Genomic DNA, 21,012 nt, shown 5'->3' with positions numbered 1-21,012 from the left:
TCCAAAGATCACACAGTGTGCCCAACTTAAGCAGTCAGCTCGGTCCTGGACATTGTTACTGACATAAAGCTGCTGTCTGCAGCCATGTTGGACCTGCTGCTTTGTAGAACTACAGTAATGGAGGATTTGGAACCAGAAAGGGTTTTATTGCCAATTGTTGAGCAGGTTTACAACATTAGGAAATTGCTGCGGTGCTTAGTGCAAAACATTCTGTCAGACAACGCTTAAAGAAACATAAGAATAAGAATTAAGAGTGCTAAGTAGACAAGATATATACATGAGTGCAGGTGGTGATCAGTGCCAAACATGGAATGATGCAGTGAACACAGTGTAGGGTCATGTGTTAGTGGTGGGGACAGTCATGTGGTTATTGTTCATGTGTCCAACAGCAGAGGGGAAGAAACTGTTCTTATGGCGAGAGGTTCTGGTGCGAATGGACCGGAGCCTCCTGCCTGAGGGGAGCAGGTCAAACAGACTGTGACCAGGGTGAGAAGGGTCAGCTGAGATCCGAGCTGCACGCCGCAGTGTCCTGGAGGTGTACAGGTGCTGCAGAGATGGGAGTCTGCAGCCGATCACCTTCTCAGCAGAGCGCACAACACGCTGCAGTCTCTGTTTGTCCCTGATAGTGGCTCCAGCGTACCACACGGTGATGGAGGAGGTGAGGATGGACTCGATGATTGCAGTGTAGAACTGCATCATCGTCCGTGTTGGCAGGTTGAATTTCTTCAGCTGCCTCAGGAACTACATCCTCTGCTGGCCTTTCTTAATGACGGAGGTGATGGTGGGCTCCCACTTCAGGTCCTGGGTGATGGTGGTACCCAGGAAGCGGAATGAGTCCACAGAGGTGATGGGGGTGTCAGTCAGGATGATGGGGGGGAGTGGAGCTGTGTGCTTCCTGAAGTCCACAATAATCTCCACTGTCTTCTGGGCATTCAGCACCAGGTTGTTGTGGCTGCACCAGGATCAGGCAGACTCATCTGGGTAAGCTTGTCTCGGAGATGGTCTGGAAGGATGGTGTTGAAGGCAGAGCTGAAGTCCACAAACAGGATCCTGGCGTAGGTTCCCGGGGAGTCCAGATGCTGCAGGAGGCTGAACTCGGCTCTGTAACACTTTTTGTAGTGAACTGATGAAAGCTGCGTCTCAGATGTTAGTCCAACACATCAGACACGACCTCTGCAGCTCTCAGCTGATGTGCACATGAATGATTTGTGTTTCCTCTGCAGGTAGAAAGTGTGTGTGAGCTGAATTGAGCAGCATGGATCAGTGTGAGGACAGAGAGGAGGGAGTCCCTCCCTCTAAAAGCACTCTGTGTGGGGAACATGAGAGCCAGACCAAAGCTCAGAGGTGAGATGACCATCTCTAACTGTGCATGACTCTTCTCCATGTCACAGCTCAGCACTCACATCACTGCTCCATCATTATTCACAGGAACCAGCCTGGACCTGGACCCAGCTGTGTGTCCTTACAGAGTGACTGGTCTAAAGATGAGCCATATAATTTTAAAGTCCAGCCTGTGTCTGCTGCAGAGAGGTGAGCTGTTAGTAACATGAACTCTTTGAGTTGGTTGGTTGCTAATAGACATAGATTAGTTTTTTGTTAGCTAATTAGTGACAGAAGCGATGACTTAGTGGAGAATAAAAAGACTGAAGCTAAAAATCTGTCTCACTGTTGTGCTGCTCTTTGCTGCAGCAATGAGTTTATTTAAAAGCTTCCACTCTCTGTCTCTTCAGCAGGAAGTGGTGCTGCTTTGTTTGCTGGCTGAGCTAAAACAGGAAAATCCACTTGTTAGCTGTCGTGTTTGTAACGAGGCTAAAGAGGGGAAACAGAGAGAGAACTTTATTAATCCCTCGAGTTGGTTCCTCAGAGAAATTCAGTTAAACAACAGCTGGAACTAATAAACTTCATAATCAGCCATAATCATCAAAACTATAAAAAATTATAAAAAATAAAAAAATAAAAAATAAAGGCTTGAAATATCTTGCTTTATATGGACTGAGTTGATGTCATATATTAGTTTCTTATTTTAAGTTGAATTAGTGAAATAAATGAACTTTTGCAAGATATTCTAATTTTTCCAGTTTATGTGTGTCTGTGTGTGTGCGTACACACATACACATACACACAGATAGATAGCATTGGCTAACAAACAGCAACATTATAATTCATCACACACTGAGAATAACAGACAAATCAACAATACGTCTCTTCTTCTAATTAATGGCTAATTAATACTGAACACAGTGCAAAAGATTCAGTAAGCCACATCAGTGTCTACTGTCTATCTACTGTTTGCTATCATAGCCAAGTGGCTAACAAAGGTAAACAGCAGGTTTCCTACTAATGAATGTTATCCTGTTATAACTGCAATCATCCCGAGTCACATCTGCTTACATTTATCTTTCACTTGCTCCTCCTCTTCTTTTCTCTTTTTTCTAAACTGAGAGCCTGATGACCTTTGACCTTTTCTTGTCCATCTTCCATTGGTTTTAATTTTGCACTCCAGTATGAACACCCATCCCCCAACCTGAGAATCACCACAACATAAGCTAACAGACCGACACCTTAGTGCAAAGATGTGGTTTGTTTAGGGTTTCTCTTCTTTCTGGGCCTCCAGGTGCACCGAGGGCCGTCGCGCTCACTTTTCACGTATATGTGTCTGATAGAGTATAGAAAACACATCGGGGCAAATTACTAGTCTGTATCATGATATCTTCAGTTTCTGTGCTTGTTGATTTGTTTTTATTTTGTTTTATCGTGCGAGTTGTGAGCAGCGGTCCATGTCGCTCGTATCAAAAACCGCCACTGTACACAGGGGATGCAAGGAAACTGTGCTTTGATTCAAGCTGAGTACAATCAGAATTAAAAAGCTGTTATTTCCATCTACTGATATTTAATTATTATATTAATATAAGGTTCAGTGAGCTTTGGACAAAAGCAGGTGGTAGAAACTAGTTCGTTTTACTTTCTTACTTTGAGTATATTTCAGAACCTGTACTTTTTACTTTTAGTTTAGTAAAGGAACTGAATTAGTACTTCAACTTTTACTGGACTCACAGCTGGACCAACGAGGCCCTGAGTGAGGCTGCTGTACATGATGTGAAACAGATGTTTCTGCCACAAACAGAAATGTGCTGCGAATATTTGGTTTGTAAGGACATTTCTTTATCTGATCGCTCTGCTGTCGCTTTGATTTTGAAAGAGAAAAAAAAGTTTTCCATTAGTCCTGGATGTTTGTTCTGTAGCCTCGGATCGAAAGTTAAAGTTACACATTCAACACGTTGCGTGAAAACGACACGAAATTCTGAATTTTACGGATCCGAAATGACCATGTAAGCTAGAAACAGCATGTTTTTATGGAAAATTTCTCCTCAGAAACTGGACTGTGAAAAGAAAATGACACAAAGCGATGATGAGCTGGTCCTCATGTTCCTGAAGGAGAAAAGAAAGAAAGAGATTCTGGATCTCAGAGCAGCAGCAGGGACAATGTCAGGGTTACATCCAGGAGTTAAAGCTCTGGCTCATGTTTCAGGATGTCAGGGAGGAGTTTAGTTTAGTTTGAACTCTTGTTAGCAGAGTTGGGATCACATATGAGGAGGCAGAGGAATCTTTCAGACCACTGAGTGAGCCGGAGCAGCTCTGACCGATCTGACCAATCAGTGATCTAATGGGTCAGATCGAAAAAATCAAGCTTGGTTAAAAGGATATAAAACGAACCTTTCAGAGCATTTTGTGTGATTTTTATGGAGAAAATCTGCCTCAAAAGTGTGATGGCTGCGTGTGCTGTTAAAACCAGTTGTAACAGCTGTATGGTATTATTCCACTCGTCGCAAATGTCAGTGAGTCAGAGCCTGAAGGAGCTCTAAGTTCATCCTTGTTTCCTCAGACTGTTTGAATTCAGTGTGTCAGAGAAACAGAAACATGGAGGTGTGTTCATGGAAGCGTCTGATCCCTGATGTCAGAGAAACTTTACATAATTCAGCAGAGCTGATTCGGAGCTGAGATCTGCATCAACATGAACGTTACATGTTAAACTAGGACAGTCACAGATATCATGTGTGAACTTCATGTCATCCTAAATGGTATGAGTGACCATAAAAGAGCTTTAATTCAAACTGAGGTCGTAGTTTACAGAGAGCTGACTGTAGCAGACTCATTGCTGTTCCTAATGTTCTGTCAGTTTCTTGCTTTTTGTGTTTTGTTGTTGGAAGGTCTTAAATGTCAGAGCCAGCAGGTGAGATCAGTTTTCTGTGATCTCTGATAGGGTCATATGACCTGGTTTCTAGGTCACATGGCAGGTCAGAGGTCAGCGACTGTAACTCAGTTCCTCCTGTTAATGGAACTCACTGAGTGTTGGTGGTTTCTTGGTTAAAAGGATATAAAATGAACCTTTCAGAGCATTTTGTGTGATTTTTATGGAGAAAATCTGCCTCAAAAGTGTGATGGATTTAAAAATGTGTGCGGTTGTAACAGCTGTATGGTATTATTCCACTCGTCGCAAATGTCAGTGAGTCAGAGCCTGAAGGAGCTCTAAGTTCATCCTTGTTTCCTCAGACTGTTTGAATTCAGTGTGTCAGAGAAACAGAAACATGGAGGTGTGTTCATGGAAGCGTCTGATCCCTGATGTCAGAGAAACTTTACATAATTCAGCAGAGCTGATTCGGAGCTGAGATCTGCATCAACATGAACGTTACATGTTAAACTAGGACAGTCACAGATATCATGTGTGAACTTCATGTCATCCTAAATGGTATGAGTGACCATAAAAGAGCTTTAATTCAAACTGAGGTCGCAGTTTACAGAGAGCTGACTGTAGCAGACTCATTGCTGTTCCTAATGTTCTGTCAGTTTCTTGCTTTTTGTGTTTTGTTGTTGGAAGGTCTTAAATGTCAGAGCCAGCAGGTGAGATCAGGTTTCTGTGATCTCTGATATGGATCATATGACCTGGTTTCATGGTCACATGACAGGTCAGAGGTCAGCGACTGTAACTCAGTTACTCCTGTTAATGTGAACTCACTGAGTGTTTGTGGTTTACCTCTCAGACTGACTGAAGTCCACAAGAAGATGATGATGGAGGAAGAGGAGGACAGAGCAGAGTCTGCAGGGTCCAGCTGTCCGTCTGTGAGGAGTGACCGGTCCAAAGATTATAATCCAGACTTCAGTGGTGAACCTGGAGCAACGAGGTCAGAGAGCTGAACTCACTGAGTAACAGAAATAATTCTGCACTGACATTATAATCAGTGTTGACTCTGGTTGATTGTCTGACTGTGTTTGTGAGCTGAGAGGAAATGAAAATGAGTTTGTAACAAAAATCAGTTTTGTCCAGTTTTCCTGTAAAAAGCTGAACTCTAATCTAAGAGGATGTTACTGACAGGAAACAGCTGCATTATCTGCAGTCTGTGTGATCACAGCTGCTTCAATCATGTTTGTGTCTGCAGAGGTCAGAGGTCACAGTCTGCAGGGTCCAGCTGTCCGTCTGTGAGGAGTGACCGGTCCAAAGATAGCAATCCAAACTTCAGTGGTGAACCTGGAGCAACGAGGTCAGAGAGCTATGATGACTCCTTTACATGTTTGTGTTTCCTGGATAAATATGACCTGAAACATCCTCAGATTGTTACAAAGATTCATTAAAAAGAAAACGATGAAAGAGAAAAGATCCAAATGTTCCACTTGGTCATTTGCTGTTTGAGGACAGTGATGCTCATATCTGTGGGGAAAGTGTGACCTGAGTGGGTTCATGTTGGTCTTTAAAGAACAGAGCTGCTCTGATTCTCTTTGTGTCTGATCTGTTAAACAGTCTGAGAGGTCACACAGAGACCCAGCAGCTAAAGCCTGGATCATACTGGCTGCTGTTACTCCATCAGGACAACACTGAACCACAGTGGTGTTCATGCTGGCTCAGCTCCAGACTGCCTGTCACCTGTGGGTGTGGCTGCTGTCAGCTGTTACCTGTTCTGTTCATGGTCACTTTGTTTTACTCTTCTGCTTTATGACTTCCAGTCGCTCCTAAATATCTGAGCCACTGTTGAGGAGCAGTCCTGACTGAACCCAGGATGTGAGGAATTATCAAATATCCCACCTGTGCTAGAGATCGTAGCGGTGTTCCTCTGCCTTCCCTCCAGAAAGAAATTCCACAGAAGATGAAGGAAATGGGTGTTTTGTTCATTTTCTGGTGATCCCAGGAGTCGTTCACCTGGATCGCGTCTGTGGCCTGTTGTGAACTTCACACAAAGTTCGTGGTAACAAAATCAAACTGACGTGGATCTCGTTTGACAAACACATCACTCACGAGACAAAATAAAAACAGACTGCTCAAAGCAAAAGCAGAGCCCTCACAGCTGGCAGCACAGTGACAACGTGTATATTAGATACCCTCACACCAAAAGCATAAATATAAAAAAAAATGGAATCTCCAAGAATATCACAAAAATGGCATTGTGGGGGTGTTACAGTGAAAAATAGCAGCCAAATTTTCATCTGAAAATGTTGAAATGTTGAATTTTAGTAAAACAGTGCTCCCTAGTTTGATACTGTCGTTACGGACAAAGCGGATGTTTAAAGCCTTTGGACGCACAATCACATATGTTTGTTACTCACATCTGATTCTCCAAGCTCGCAATTATAGCTTGATTTAAATCCTCATCATCTGAAGAATTGCCAGAAAACTAAGTAACTAAGCAATTAATTACTTTTGAAACTAAGTAATCAGCGAAGTAATGGGATTACTGTTTTGGGGAAGTAATCAGTAATTAGTTACTGATTACTTTTTTCAAGTAACTTGACCAACACTGTCTGATTCACTCTTCAACAGAGAAAGACCAAAAACACATATCAAAAGCAAGTAATTATAGCTTATGTTAAAAAGATTAAAATAAGAAACATCCATATTGATTGCTCCCAAACACTTGTTTTAAATAAATATATTCTATTTTTCTAGAAGCCCAATAGTTGACATATTTTTTTCCCAAATCATGATTACTTTTCATTCTTTTAGGAGCTTACTAAAAGTGTCCTTGATGGCCTTACACAGAGGGCTTTGGTTTTAAAAACCTTTAGGATCAGCATCCCATTCAGCTCCTGACCATCTTGGAGCTTTGGAGACACCAGCTTATTGCCACAAGCCATTAGAAACTCAAGGCTACAAAAAATAAAGAGGGACAATAGCAATTGCTAATTAGTTAAATATTTTAAATATTAGTTAAATATTTTATTATATACTGTTCTGTTTGTGTGTATGCTTATGACTTTTGAATTCTACTGGTATACTCCATATGTTTTTATAATGATGAATAATATTTTAAACTTCTTTACTTTGGTATATTATCTTTAAGTACAAGTCATTACATGAATACACACAGTAACAGTAAACAATAGTATTTTACCTGATATCCTCTGGAATGCGTTCACCAAAGCTTTCCTTGATGTGTTTCACGACAGTTTGGTTGTCCCAGGTCTTCTGGAATTCAAAAGCACTGAGGATGTGCCCATGTTTTTGTAACCATAATTTTGAACCTTGTTTGCACACTACTCCCCATGATGGAATTGGAAGTAGTATAACATCTTTGTTGAAATGGTCATGCTGCTGGGCCATAGCTTTAAAATATAAATATAACTATTAGGTACCATAAACAACAGCAAGTGATAACTAATAATACTGAGATGCAGACAGCAGAACACTATCCAAAACCCCAACACAGAATTCTTTCATAGACAAATTGTTCCAGTTAGGCAAACATAAGGGTTAATTTTATATACTGTATTGTATTGTATTCTATACAGGGAGTGCAGAATTATTAGGCAAGTTGTATTTTTGAGGAATAATTTTATTATTGAACAACAACCATGTTCTCAATGAACCCAAAAAACTCATTAATATCAAAGCTGAATGTTTTTGGAAGTAGTTTTAGTTTGTTTTTAGTTTTAGCTATTTTAGGGGGATATCTGTGTGTGCAGGTGACTATTACTGCGCATAATTATTAGGCAACTTAACAAAAAACAAATATATACCCATTTCAATTATTTATTTTTACCAGTGAAACCAATATAACATCTCCACATTCACAAATATACATTTCTGACATTCAAAAACAAAACAAAAACAAATCAGCGACCAATATAGCCACCTTTCTTTGCAAGGACACTCAAAAGCCTGCCATCCATGGATTCTGTCAGTGTTTTGATCTGTTCACCATCAACATTGCGTGCAGCAGCAACCACAGCCTCCCAGACACTGTTCAGAGAGGTGTACTGTTTTCCCTCCTTGTAAATCTCACATTTGATGATGGACCACAGGTTCTCAATGGGGTTCAGATCAGGTGAACAAGGAGGCCATGTCATTAGTTTTCTTCTTTTATACCCTTTCTTGCCAGCCACGCTGTGGAGTACTTGGACGCGTGTGATGGAGCATTGTCCTGCATGAAAATCATGTTTTTCTTGAAGGATGCAGACTTCTTCCTGTACCACTGCTTGAAGAAGGTGTCTTCCAGAAACTGGCAGTAGGACTGGGAGTTGAGCTTGACTCCATCCTCAACCCGAAAAGGCCCCACAAGCTCATCTTTGATGATACCAGCCCAAACCAGTACTCCACCTCCACCTTGCTGGCGTCTGAGTGGGACTGGAGCTCTCTGCCCTTTACCAATCCAGCCACGGGCCCATCCATCTGGCCCATCAAGACTCACTCTCATTTCATCAGTCCATAAAACCTTAGAAAAACCAGTCTTGAGATATTTCTTGGCCCAGTCTTGACGTTTCAGCTTGTGTGTCTTGTTCAGTGGTGGTCGTCTTTCAGCCTTTCTTACCTTGGCCATGTCTCTGAGTATTGCACACCTTGTGCTTTTGGGCACTCCAGTGATGTTGCAGCTCTGAAATATGGCCAAACTGGTGGCAAGTGGACATCTTGGCAGCTGCACGCTTGACTTTTCTCAGTTCATGGGCAGTTATTTTGCGCCTTGGTTTTTCCACACGCTTCTTGCGACCCTGTTGACTATTTTGAATGAAACGCTTGATTGTTCGATGATCACGCTTCAGAAGCTTTGCAATTTTGAGACTGCTGCATCCCTCTGCAAGATATCTCACTATTTTTGACTTTTCTGAGCCTGTCAAGTCCTTCTTTTGACCCATTTTGCCAAAGGAAAGGACATTGCCTAATAATTATGCACACCTGATATAGGGTGTTGATGTCATTAGACCACACCCCTTCTCATTACAGAGATGCACATCACCTAATATGCTTAATTGGTAGTAGGCTTTCGAGCCTATACAGCTTGGAGTAAGACAACATGCATGAAGAGGATGATGTGGACAAAATACTCATTTGCCTAATAATTCTGCACTCCCTGTATAATTATAGTATCTGCCTTGGTAGGGTGATAATGAGTGGCAGTCTGTTATTAAATTTAATTAATTAAATTAAATGAAAACCTGTAAGACCTGTAAAGATGCTGTTACAGTAATCAAGCCTGCTAAAGATGAATGCATGCACTAGTTTTTCCAGGTATTGTTGAGACATCAGGGAAATTGTTTATGGGGTCACTCACACACACACACACACACACACACACACACACACACTCCAATGTAAGGAGCAAGCACCCACTGAAGTATAAATAAAGACTGGGGCAGTCTCTCATTTGCGAATCTTGGAGCCTCACCCTTGGTGTGTGAGCTCAGGAGGCTGCCCTTGCTAGCAAGAAAATCTGTGTTTCTCCTCTCTAATTCTCTGCTGAAGAAGTGTTTTAGAATATATCTCTGATAGTAAGCTGATTTTGTTAATGTCTTAATGTGTTTTTCTAAGTTTAGGTCTGCATTCATCACTACACCCACATTTCTCGCCTGGTTTGTGGTTTTTAGGTGTATAGATTGAAAGTCTCTAGTAACCTGTAATCGTTTTTCTTTGGCACCAAAGACTATTACCTCAGTTTTGTTTTTGTTTAGCTGGAGAAAATTGTGGCACAACCAGTCATTGATTTCCTCAATGCATTTACCAAGAGCCTGTACAGGGCCTCGGTCTCCTGGTGACATTGTGATATATATTTGTGTGTCATCTGCATAGCTGTGATAGTTTATTTTGTTGTTGTTTATAATCTGTGCCAGTGGGAGCATGTAAATGTTAAACAGAAGGGGTCCCAAGATGGAACCTTGGGGAACTCCACATGTGATGCTTGTCTGCTCAGATGTGAAGTTACCTATTGATACAAAGTATTTCCTGTTTTCTAAGTATGTTTTGAACCAGTTTAGTACAGTTCCTGAAAGACCTGCCCAGTTCTCCAGTCGTTTGAGTAATATGTTGTGGTCAACTGTATCAATGCTGCACTGAGATCCAGTAAAACTAAGACTGACATTTTTCCGCTGTCTGTATTCAGACATATGTCATTAAACACTTTGGTCAGAGCGATTTCAGTGCTGTGGTTCTGTCTAAAACCTGACTGGAAGGCATCGTAGCAGTTATTCTGTTTTAAGAAGTAATTGAACTGCTTTTTCAATGATCTTACTTAAAAATGGGAGATTTGAGATCGGCCTGTAGTTGTTCATTTGTGTCTTGTCAAGATCGTCCTTTTTCAGTATAGGTTTTATTACAGCAATTTTTTAGTGGTTCTGGAAACACACCTGATATTAAAGAAAAGTTGACGATCTGTAACAGGTCTGACTCTAAAGTCTTTGAGACCTTTTTGAAAAAACTTGTTGGCAGGACATCTAAACAGCAAGAGGAGGAGTTCAGCTGACCTAAGATGTCCTCCAGGTCTTTGCTGTTAATAGGTTTAAACTGTTTCATGGTGTTTAAACAGTTTTTCGGTGGACACAGTAGATATCCTGAATCTCAGTTTTCAGTTTTATTTGTCATATGCAAGTTAGCACAGGGTCAACATTGCAATGAAATGTGTTTGACGAGCAGCAGTCACTCAGCAGCATGATACAGTAGGAGAAAATATAATAAAATAAAATAATAAAAAAATAGAAAAATAATAAGGAGCAAAATATTAGAGAGACATGGTAAAAGATAAATATAAATATATGTACACTAGTGATTAAATAAGAAAATCTTGAGAAGAAATATGACGGGAGGGCAGATGGGATATTGCTGTCACGGCTGGCGGGGAGAGCCGTGTGGTGTGGAGGAAAAGGAGGACCCAAAATGCAGACAGCCGACTGATGATATGAGTGAGGGTTTATTTACAGGTGACAGTGGCAGGACAGACAACGAATCATGAGACAAACTAACGGAAACCTAAACTGGGAAAACTAAAGAGCAACTAGAAATCCTCAGGACACGGGGTGAAAGGCAGAGAGACGCAGACTGACTGAGGATACCAAAAACGCAGAGCTACACAGATGAATACGGATGAACACAGACTTACACGGAGTAACACAGACGAACCGGCAACAGGCAGGAAAACACACAGGGCTTAAATACACACACCAGTAATGAGGGGATGAGGGACAGGAGGGCAACACAGCTGGGAGAAATCAGAGCTGATGGGACAGGGGAAAAGTAAACTGAACACACTCACATCAGACACAGACCTTCACAATAAAACAGGAAACTCAGACACAGGGAACCAAACGAGACACAGATCTAAACAGACAGCTTCACAAACAGACGGGGTGACACCATAGACAGACAGAGACACAGACGCACACTCAAAGGCAGACCGAATATAACACATAGAACTCAAACCATCATCATCACCTAGAAAATGATAACAAACTAAAAGCGCTGGGTCACCAACCCAGGACCATGACAATTGCACAGGAATGAGCAGCAGAAAATCAAAGTATTGCACTTTTAAATATAAATATCAATAAGAATAAAGTGAAGTGACCAGTGTAGATTAAACAGAGTACTTGTGAAGCTGCAGGGTAGCTTCTGAGTGCTGTGTTGTGTGTGTTTAAGTGTTGTGGTTGAGGTGTCGTATGGCTTGGTGGTAAAAACTGTTTTTAAGTCCGAGCAGACAGGCTCCTGTAACGTCTGCCAGATGGTAACAAGGAGAAGAGCTGATGTGCTGGGTGGCTGTGGTCCTTTATGATGCTGTGTGCTTTACGGAGGCATCGCTGAGGATAAATGTCCTGAATGGCAGGAAGCCTCGTGCCAGTGATGTGCTCCACTGCCTTCACCACCCTCTGTAGTGATTTACGGCTGCTGGCAGAGCAGCTTCTGTACCAAACTGTTCACAATATATCCAGGAACTCCCGTAACTTGAATTTATCAAAAGGTTTTCTGTGGTTTACTTGATCAAAAACTTTGGAGGCATCAATGAAACACATTGAGGAAGATGAATTTTTAGCCCTATACAAACTGATTATTTCCTTGAGTGCATATATGCACATGTCAGTGCCAATGCTTTGGTTGAAGCCAAACTGGTTATGCTGGGAAGAGATGAGCACACTAACTCTATCAAACTAGATTATAAATGCACACACTCCGGTAATTTTTCATACATGTAGGGTATTTGGTTAAATGATCATTGTGCACCATTTCGTCTGTCATGAGCCACCTCTGTTTTGTAATTCAGCCAGAACGTTATGTAAATGTATTGTCCATTATACGCACATGTGCTTGGATATATTGACTCTTCAGTAAAATAAAATCCGGGTGTTCATTGACTCATACATGCCAAGAGGCATCTTCAATATACTTGAGTGATTTTTTTATTTCATTTTATTTTCAGAATGAAATGAAATCTCAATCTTTGTTCTGAGCTTCTGCAACATTATCCATCACGACTGAAAGCGAGTCCATAAAAACAGACCGAAAATGCCCAATATTTTCACTATATGAGAGTTGAAACTTGACAAACCTGAACTTGATTCAGATGAAGTTATTTGAGCAGAAACTACTGAATTTTTATCCTGTGTTGATCTAATTCTTCATGGTTCCTCCACAGAGTGGACCAGCAGAGCTCAGAGGTTCCCAGTGGTCAGTCTGCCCAGCAGCATCAAACACAGCTGGACTCCATATTTATGGTCTGTACATGTACAACAACTACTGTTACATCTATTCTGTTCACAGTCATCTCCATGCTGCTCTTTGTAGACCAGTGGATCGTCAGTGTGTCCAACATGGATCTGATGTTTGGCTCCATGATTTCACTCTGATTGGCTCATTCATACAGTATTCTGTTCCAGCTGCTGGAGGACAACATCATCACTTTTGTGAATAACGAGCTGAAGAAGATCCAGAAGGTTCTGAGTCCAGGTTACCCAGAATGCTTAGAGAGTAAGAGGGAGGATGATGAGGAGAGTAGCAACAGAGATGCATTGGTGAAGATCACACTGAACTTTCTGAGGAGAATGAAGCAGGAGGAGCTGGCTGACCATCTGCAGAGCAGTAAGAGGATTTCTCTAAAGTGTAAAGCTGCTGGATCAGTGAACATTTTCTACTGTCTTAGGAGATGTACCATCATTCATTCTTTTTGGAATTGTTTATTTCCACTTTCAAATGATACTCTGCACATTTCTTCTTATTCAGAACTTCAAGCTACAGTCTGTCATCGTAACCTTAAATCTACTCTGAAGAAGAAGTTCCAGTGGGTGTTTGAGGGGATCACTAAAGTAGGAAACCCAACCCTCCTGAATCAGATCTACACAGAGCTCTACATCACAGAGGGAGGGACTGCAGAGGTCAATGATGAACATGAGGTCAGACAGATTGAAACAGCATCCAGGAAACCAGACAGACCAGAAACAACAATCAGACAAGAAGACATCTTTAAAGCCTCACCTGGGCTTTAAAGATGTCTTCAGGAAGTACTTCAGATGTACTTCAGGAAGAGATTCAGAGATGAGGAGCAGGCCAGCAGGATCATCTCCCACATCAAGACATCACGAAGCCTCCACATCATGTGTCACATCCCAGTCTTCTGCTGGATCACTGCTACAGTTCTGGAGGATGTGCTGGAAACCAGAGAGGGAGGACAGCTGCCTGACACCCTGACTGAGATGTACATCCACTTCCTGGTGGTTCAGGCCAAAGTGAAGAAGGTCAAGTATGATGGAGGAGCTGAGACAGATCCACACTGGAGTCCAGAGAGCAGGAAGATGATGGAGTCTCTGGGAAAACTGGCTTTTGATCAGCTGCAGAAAGGAAACCTGATCTTCTATGAATCAGACCTGACAGAGTGTGGCATCGATATCAGAGCAGCCTCAGTGTACTCAGGAGTGTTCACACAGATCTTTTAAAGAGGAGAGAGTGTACCAGGACAAGGTGTTCTGCTTCATCCATCTGAGTGTTCAGGAGTTTCTGGCTGCTCTTCATGTCCATCTGACCTTCATCAACTCTGGACTCAATCTGCTGGAACAACAACAAACAACCTCCAAGAAATCTAAACTATTTAACAAACTAAAACTTCAATCTCTCCACCAGAGTGCTGTGAACAAGGCCCTACAGAGTCCAAATGGACACCTGGACTTGTTCCTCCGCTTCCTCCTGGGTCTCTCCCTGCAGACCAATCAGACTCTCCTACGAGGTCTGCTGACACAGACAGGAAGTAGCTCACAGACCAATCAGAAAACAGTCCAGTACATCAAGGAGAAGCTCAGTGAGAATCTGTCTGCAGAGAAAAGCATCAATCTGTTCCACTGTCTGAATGAACTGAATGATTGTTCTCTAGTGGAGGAGATCCAACAGTCCCTGAGATCAGGAAGTCTCTCCACAGATGAACTGTCTCCTGCTCAGTGGTCAGCTCTGGTCTTCATCTTACTGTCATCAGAAGATCTGGATGTGTTTGACCTGCAGAAATACTCTGCTTCAGAGGAGGCTCTTCTGAGGCTGCTGCCAGTGGTCAAAGCCTCCAAAAAAGTTCTGTAAGTAAATATATGCTGATACATATAGCTTTGTTGATGATGATAACAGGCGGAAACTGATTTTTTCCATCACAGATCCATATCCTAAAACCATAAACTTACACATTTGGAAAGTATAAACAAAAAAAGGAGAATGTTTGACCACAATATTTTAACTTGAATAAACTTTTGATACAGCCTTGAAACACTTAAGGAGCTTAAAATGTTTTGATCTAACAACCCACATCAAACACAATGGACATGTTCACAAAGAAATTGAATAATGGATTTATCTTCACTCTTTCCACTTTTAAATAGTGTTTGTTCAAGAAACAAGGTTCAGCCCAATCACTTTTCTGTCATGGTCCTGGGTCGGTGACCCAGCGCTTTTAGTTATCATTTTCTAGGTCATTATGATAATGATTATTATTATTATTGTTTGAGTTCTATGTGTTATATTCGGTCTGCCTTTGAGTCTGCGTCTCTGTCTGTCTATGGTGTCACCCCGTCTGTTTGTGAAGCTGTCTGTTTAGATCTGTGTCTTGTTTGGTTCCCCGTGTCTGAGTTTCCTGTTTTATTGTGAAGGTCTGTGTCTGATGTGAGTGTGTTCAGTTTACATTTCCCCTGTCCCGTCAGCTCTGATTTCTCCCAGCTGTGTTGCCCTCCTGTCCCTCATCCCCTGATTACTGGTGTGTGTGTATTTAAGCCCTGTGTGTTCTCCTGCCTGTTGCCGGTTCGTCTGTATTACTCCGTGTCAGTCTGTGGTCCACGGTGTCCTGTCCCTCGTCTGTCTCTCTGCCTCTCACCCCATTCTGGTACCCTCTCAGGTTTGTCATTTAGCTTTCCCAGTTTAGGGGCCTGTTCTTCGTACGTCGCTTACTACATCCAAGATCAAATGACACATCCAAGATCAAATCATCGCGCTAACCGTGAGCTCGCTAATCCGGTTCCCCGAACACACCTGCTGTTGACGATTACTACAGCTGGATGAAGTAATGCGCGATCACTGGGTGTCGTAAAAGGGGCTACGCATCGATAGCAGAAACAGTGATCGGCAACCCGCTGATTGGTCGGCGAAAATGTCGAAGGGGCGTGCTCGGTATTTTCCGGCAGCAGAGCAAGAACTCATGAGTGCGGGATTTCAGGAGTTTCAGAGTTTAATTAAAACGCAAGGGAACACTGCAAAGGCTGCAAAAGCAAGGAGAGAGGGCTGGCAGAAAGTTGCTGACAATCAAACTCGTAAGTAATTTAATAATAACAATAATAATGGAGTGGGTTTATATAGCGCTTTTCAAGGCACCCAAAGCGCATGACAATACCACTATTCAGTCACTTTATTATTTAGCCTATTTATAGATTTATTATATTACCCTATATTATCCAATATTATATTACATTATATTATATTGTCATATTATATCCCCTTTCACATTAGAGCCACAACAGGACCCACTAGAACATGGGAACAAGTAAAAGTGAAATATAAGAATATGCTACAGAATGGTAATATTTATCACTTATATTGCTTTTAGTCTCTTGGAAAGAGACCCTGAAATAATCTGTTAGTTTGTTCATAACAGCAACCAAGAAAAGGGCAGAGCAAAAAAAGACAGGTGGTGGTCCTGCACCCCCTCGTCAACAAGTTGGTTAAGTAAATAATATCCTCACGGGAAACTCGATATCTCTCTATGAGCACACTGTCGCGCTGAGCTAAAGGATCCTGTCTGTCCCGCAATATACGCTGAATTCTGAGGACTCTCCTTATCAATCTTGCACCTTCCGCAATGGGCTGCTCGCGTATACGGACAGGACATGGCTGCGACAGGCTTCCCAAATCCACCTTCGCTTTTATAGCCGTGGTCTCTCATCTTGATTACACGAAGTAATTTACAATTGCTACTCTGAAATATGAATTACATCTGTAATAATCACATACATGTAATAGAATGTTAATAGTACATTTCCCTTTTTTAGTAAATGACCTGTATGTATCTGTGTGACATCAATAACAGGATCAAGTGCTGCATTATCTTTGGTTACATTGATGTTATTTATTTGTGGTGAAACGGTGGCGGAATGTCGCTGTTGCTTCGTATGATGACGCGGACATACCTGCGTGGCCGCGATCTAATCCTGTTTACATAAAGTAAACCTGCTCCCGAGCAGGTTTACGCTTACGGCTCTGTTGCTATGACAGCAAGTCCCGGATGAGCTTCGGGAACCGACTGATCCAGGATCACGCGAAATCGTCAACAATCTAATCCAGCTAACTTACTTAGCGAGGTACGAAGAACGGGCCCTAGGTCTTTAGTTTTGTCTTCCCTCTTGCCTGTTTTGCCATCTCACCACTGTGTAAATAAAACATCACCAGCATTATCATCTACTGCCTGCGTTTTGGGTCCTTTCTCCCTTCATACCACACGGCTCGCCTCGGCAGCCGTGGCATTTTCAATAAAAATTTAAATACAAAAAACCAAACAAACAAACACAGAAGTAAATTATTAATATTAATATTAATATTAAACAATATGTATTTTTGGTATTAGAGGGAGGAAATATTGAGCTAGCAGTGTTGTATAGCATGGTTGCTGAATTTAGTAATGTGACTTAGGCTTAGGGGTTTTGTGTCTATGTTTAAATGATGAGAACTCCCTGCATCTTTAAAACTACAGAATTGCATTTTTTCAAATTGTAGAGCATTTAAAATTGACTACATAGACTAGCTATTTTTAAAATATACACCATACTGGCAGTAAAACAGCAGCTGTTGGTTTTAAACAAAAAAAATACAACTCGAAATATTTTATACAGGAAAGAGAGAAAATAACATCTATATCTAAAAAATGCTTCTCATCCATATTATTTTCAGTCATATTCATTTTTGAATCTTAATTGAATATTTCAATATTCAGGCTTTTTTATGTCATACAAATCATCATATTTTGTTATGTCTTATATTCATTCTCAAGGAATAGTTTTCATCAGTATTGGCACAGTATTGCTGATGCCAGCCTGAATTTTACTTTGAATTGGATCATAAAGGCAATCAGTGGTATCACATATTACTAACAGCAACTTTAGTAGCACTTCATTTTAATAAACTTAGGGGCAGCTGCACCAAGATTCAATATGAGATAAAGAATTATTTTAACTGCTAGGTTAAAACTGCTAGGAAAATAGAAATCAGTAGTTGGAAATTAGAAGAAAGAGTCATATTACAAAAAGAGTCATATTAAAAAAAATTGCATTGTAGTTTTATTCAGGCCCCTTAAATATATGATTAATGCTTTTTTTCATAATAAATGCTACAATTAAAAAAGTTACAAATATTAGTTTATGTGCGTGTTATTGGGTAATAAACCAATGGAACAAAATCTACCAGCACCTCACTTTTCTTGTCCGGAGTTAATATATGCCATTTATAAAGCTGTGAGTTGTGTAGTTGATCTTGTCTGCATAATTTCAGACTGAGTGGCTGTAACCTGTCAGACAGAAGCGGTGAAGCTCTCTCCTCAGTCCTGAGCTCCCAGTCCTCTGGTCTGAGAGAGCTGGACCTAAGTAACAACAACCTGCACGATACAGGCTTGAAGCTTCTGTCTGCTGGGATGAAGAGTCCTTACTGCAAACTCGAAACACTGAGGTCAGATGAGGCTATATAATTTTTTTTTCATCAATTGAGGTAATTTAAACCATTTCACTTTAAAAAATTATAAAATAAAATTGGGCCTCAATGTATGTATTTTTTTCTTTTTTCTTTTTGTATTTTTTAATGAATTCAGTCCAAGTTGCGGTAAAGAGCCACATTTCTCTTTTGAAGAAGAATTCCAGCATGTCCTTAAACAGTGTTGAAATATTGGTAAATGTAGTAGCTCCTCGTGACACCATGAATATACTTAAACACAAGTGTTTCATGTCTTGCTTGTCATATTTTTTTTCAGACTGAGTGGCTGTAACCTGTCAGACAGAAGCGGTGAAACACTGTCCTCAGTGGTGAGTTTCGAGTCCTCTAGTCTGAGAGAGTTGGACCTTGGTAACAACAACCTACCGGGTTCAGGACTGAAGCTCGTGTTTGCTGCAGTGGAGAGCCCACAGTGTACACTGGGAATTCTCAGGTTAGGATTCAGTCTTTTCTGCTGATGACTATTTAAAGCCTGAATCACATCAATAAATGGCTTACTCATATACAACAGACATGATTGTCAAATCATCTTATATCTAACCCAAAGGTCCTGTATTTTATTACTTTGACACCTCCTAATAGTTACCCAAGAGAACATATATGTTCAAGTCTCAGCCCAAAAATATGAATCTGATTTTTTTTCCCTGAATCATCTGTGTACCCTCCTGGTTGGAGCGCTAGCAGCCTTTATCAGTGAATGCAGCTTTAAATGAAATTGCTCCCCCTGAGGGCACTGCATGTCTATGAGACCAAACAGATACAGACCTGAATGAGACACTTGCTTTCTAACTTTCTTTAACTGTCTCTGAGAGATACATTTTATTATTAAATACACTTCATTTCTCATAGAAAATGTAGAGTTGTGCTATATTAGAAAAATCAAAATTGTATTGATTGACAAAGAAATTGTTTTAGAGTTTTTATGGGTCAGCTATTGGTATTGTTGAAATAAACCTCTAATTTATACAGAAATGGCACAAGTGAGACTTTTTCATGGGACTTCCAACTAAGCTTGTTCTGCTAGACCTGACTGCAGCATTGAAAAACTGTTGATCACAGTAGAAATACAGTGAACACAGATAATATATTAATACAGTTAACATTCTCACACATTAACATTAGTCATGTAGTTTCACAGGGTCCTCTGCTGGGACCAATCATTTTGATGTTACACATGTTTTGTTTGATTTCTGCAAACTAAATTTAGAAAGTGACATTAAAACGTATTCAGTTGAGTTACTCTCCAGAGTCTCAGAGTCAGATAAATGGAGACTAAAGATTTAGTCTATATTGATAATAAATGTTTGTTACATAATGATGAAGCAGTTAGACAATGAAGGACTGAATGCTCTGCTGCTCTTCTACAATAGAATATAGCAGGAAGTGGAAAGAAGCTCTAATAATTCCAACTGTGAAACCAGGGAAAGACCCCACTAAGATCACAGGTTATAGGCCTAAAGCTCTAACATCTCATCTAGGGAAAGTCATGGAGAGAATGGCAGTAGACAGACTGATTTATGTGACTGAAGACAGCTGCTGTTTTCACCTTTTCAGGAGGGGGAGGAACAACACGGACCCAGCAGTCTCCTTAGAATCAGAGATAAGGAAAGCTCAGGGAATAGTGGGAGCAGTTTTTGGATATAGGATTGACAGGGGATTTCTTTAAATCACCCCGCAGTTCTTCAGCTAAGACACCTGAGTTAGAAAACATAAACACTGCAGTTGTCTTTACACGCGTGAGCAGTCAATGTGCGACCTGCGTCTCATCACTGCCTGCGTACTTTATTTATACGTGTGTGTGTGTGTGTGTGTGTGTGTGTGTGTGTGTGTGCGTGCGTGCGTGCGTGCGTGTGTACAAAAATAACAACGTCACTCAGAGCAACGGGTTTTTCCCTTTTCTACATCTGCATGTTCTCGGAAAGAGCTGTGGTTTTTCTTCTCTACATCTAACTGTTCTCTGAAAACAGGAAGTGGTTTCTAGCTGAATAAGTTCATCACAAAAGTTATTAGGTGAAAAGTCACGTAGACATGTAGATTGCTTAGTGATCAATAAAAAGCACATTTCATGAAGCTGATCACATTATATAAAAACAATTTCCCCTTGACAAGGATGTAGACTACAGACCATAACTGTCAGGCTCAGGAGAGACTCGGAGGCAGACCGTCACTAAGGTTCACAATTTTATTTACACATAGACATCAGGTGCGGGTATATACAAGTGAGGGGGCACAGGAAGAGGGTCTCCAGGGAACACAGGCACGGGAAGGGAACGGCTATATACACAATCCACTGAAGCTCAGGTAGCTCGGGCTCCGGTCTTTAGCTCACCGAACGGCGGTCCTCAGGCTGGCGAGAAATCTGGCACAGAGAGGAAAGGCAGGTAAGTAGTGGCACGACAGAAACTCGGAAAAGGCTTCAGATAGGTGATGAAACTGACGAGTGTTACACAATAATCCAGTGAGGAAGCACTCTCAGCAGCCGCCTTAAGAGTGAGAGTAAGTTGATTGTTTGCAGGTGTCCGAGCCAGGGGCTGGAGCCGTCATGACTCCGCCCCAGT

The 21,012-nt window shown here is 41.3% G+C and overlaps 1 long non-coding RNA gene across 1 annotated transcript; it reads left to right on the top strand.

The window, feature by feature from the left end:
* Positions 1-17,042: 17,042 nt before the first annotated feature.
* Positions 17,043-18,898, top strand: LOC120717250. The gene is made up of 2 exons (XR_005692139.1): positions 17,043-18,415; positions 18,714-18,898. It is a non-coding gene; the product is annotated as an uncharacterized LOC120717250 (long non-coding RNA).
* The last annotated feature ends 2,114 nt before the right edge of the window (positions 18,899-21,012 follow it).

The sequence above is a fragment of the Simochromis diagramma genome, unplaced genomic scaffold (assembly GCF_900408965.1).
Source record: "Simochromis diagramma unplaced genomic scaffold, fSimDia1.1 OVJJ01000500.1, whole genome shotgun sequence".
NCBI lineage: Eukaryota > Metazoa > Chordata > Actinopteri > Cichliformes > Cichlidae > Simochromis > Simochromis diagramma.
This window is presented reverse-complemented; position numbering and strand designations above follow the sequence as displayed.